Source organism: Mixophyes fleayi, chromosome 4, assembly GCF_038048845.1.
Source record: "Mixophyes fleayi isolate aMixFle1 chromosome 4, aMixFle1.hap1, whole genome shotgun sequence".
In the NCBI taxonomy this organism is placed as follows: domain Eukaryota; kingdom Metazoa; phylum Chordata; class Amphibia; order Anura; family Limnodynastidae; genus Mixophyes; species Mixophyes fleayi.
In genome coordinates, this window is record NC_134405.1 from 270309036 (window position 1) to 270311697 (window position 2662).

A 2662-nucleotide genomic window follows, 5' to 3' on the forward strand; every position below is an offset into this window, starting at 1 on the left:
AACAGTACTTGGTATAGCATTAATTATGTGTTTGGAGAGTGCAGAGTATCCCTGTTTTCTTGTCTATACAATGTGGGCAAGCCCCTCTTGCACCCCAGTCTGTACATGGTGAGTGCAAAGGATCTATGTTTGTTTTTGTGTATATATATATATATATATATATATATATATATATATACAGGCGCGGGCTGGGATATATCAGCCCGGGGGGCGCGCAGGCGGCTGCATCACATGACACGCGATGTGGCCGCGTCATTGGACGCGCCCGCATCGCGTGTCATGTGATCCGACCGCCTGTTCGCTGACGCGGCCGCATTCCGTGTCATGGGATGCGGCCGACAGTCAAATTCATTAGATTTTCCTACTGAGGGGTGGCCGGCCGGCCTTCCGGCTGGCCCAAACAGCGCCAGCACTTAGCGGTCCGGGGGACTGATGCCCCCCTGCCACCCGGGCCAGCCCGCCCCTGTATATATATATTTATATATATATATATATATATATATATATATATATATATATAGATAGATATCTCTTATTGCCTGCACTTCCTTTCAACCATGTAAAATTTGTGTTTGTCTGACCAATCAGACCACTCCATTGTAAATTGGCACTTTACATTGGAACATCGACTTTTAGCTCCAGAAAAGGAAAGCAAATATACGATTGTTTAATGTTCAGAGCAAGGAGTTTTGCCTTCACATGTTATGCTAGGCAGTCTGCACAGTTCTGTAAATAGGAAGCAATTCCTGAACAATGCAGGCATATATGTCAGCAGTACTGACACATTCAAGGTTATAGGAGTCAGGACTAAAATTGACCCCGCTGCACAAAAACATTATTCAATGTGGCAACAGCATGTTAAACTCTGCTAATCATAGATAGCCGGAGGTTATCCTAGCTGAAATGGGTCTGGGGCTGTATATGGGTGAGTAATGTCAGGGTCCTCGTCTGTCAGTACTATTAAATGCTGTGTACATTACCTCTACTGCATTTAGTAGTGTTTCACCTTATTTAAAATAAAGTAATAAAAACATAACACAAAGAAGTGAGCTTTAAATTCAAAATTGGGCATTACAAAATGTTCATGCTTTCTGTGGCATATTCTATGCAAAGTTTATATTAATTTTGCAAACAAACTCTATTTTACCTGACACGGTTTGTCCTGCAGAGACCAGTGCAAGGTGTCCCAATTTGCATTCTGCAGCTGCTGTCTGCAGTGACTTTATTGGATTTGTTATGTATTCTACTTGTAGTACCACTGCCCACCAAAGGGGCCACTGTGCTACTTTGATTATTTTCCTTGATCACTGGGAGTGGTTTCAGCTGCATGAGGCCTATACAAACCTGCCTGCTTCAAACAGTCTGGGTCAGATCATCAGGTCACTCCTGTGAGCATTTCCATGTGCTCAGCTCTAGTCTGCATTTCCATGTGCTCAGCTCCAGTCTGCATTACCAAGTTGTCAGCTCCAGTCTGTATTACCAAGTTGTCAGCTCCAGTCTGTATTACCAAGTTGTCAGCTCCAGTCTGTATTACCAAGTTGTCAGCTCCAGTCTGCATTACCAAGTTCTGTGAGTTCAGGTCTCTCATCAGGACTGGACTTCCTTTGTGAGACCTACCCGTGGTTGCAGTGTACCGCTATTCCAAGATCTGCTATTGTTGCTCTCTCTACACCTGCTGCACTGAATACCATCTACGGATCTGTTAAGTCTTCTATATTGTTGTTCCCATTGAACTGTTGCTCGGTCTTTTCATTTCTGTATATCTGTGCCACAATCCGTGGTGGACTGTTATTTGTGTTTCTTAATAAAGCCACTTTAACCACTTACGCTCTCTCCGTGGTCATACCTGGGAAATCCTGACACAATGATTCCTTTGGTGCTAGGCTTCTTTAGAATACATCTTCAACAGTAACAGTTTGTTCAGCATTTCTGGTCTCCAGATTTTCCCCTCTCTGTGCTCATCTATGGTAAAAATCACATGGGCAGACACATAGCATTCACAGACGGAGCATACACATAGACGGTCAAAATGAGCCTTTACTGGACCCAATGGGTGAAGTCGATGCTTTTGTGACAGCCACACCGATCCTTCTTCTCTTCTCCTTCCCTTATATACTCATCAAGGCTACATGTACATGTTCACACTTATGAAGCCCAAGGGCCCTTCTCCCAATATAACAATGTTGATTTTGTGGTCTCAGGGTTGGTTGAGTATAGAAGGAGAATAAATATAATTTTTGGGTGAACCGCATAGAGGGGTTATAATTGGGTATGATAGCCTATGGAGGTTAAGAAGACGGTTCATGAATTTGGTAAAGTGGGGGCGTTAGGTAATCCTGGTCGTCTGCGCTTGTGAGTGAGAGGTATGAAGTGGTGATTGTTGCTGCCTGTCGGAGATGACAGGGGTTACGGTCCTGTGGGTACTGATTTGGTAGAGATTTCAGTAGAAGGAGGTGTATATATAGTGTATCTTCTGTAGAAAGGAGTTCGCCGTAAGGTGCTTACCTTACGGTTTTGCTGGGTGTTGTTTCCTAGTTGTTTTCCTTGTTGGAGGCAGGCGATGGTTGATGGTTTTCTTGATTCGGTTTAATGCTTTTAATTTTCATTTCAGTGTTTCCCTTTATCTTTAGTTTCAGGTGTTTTGTCCTAGTGGAGTCTGTAG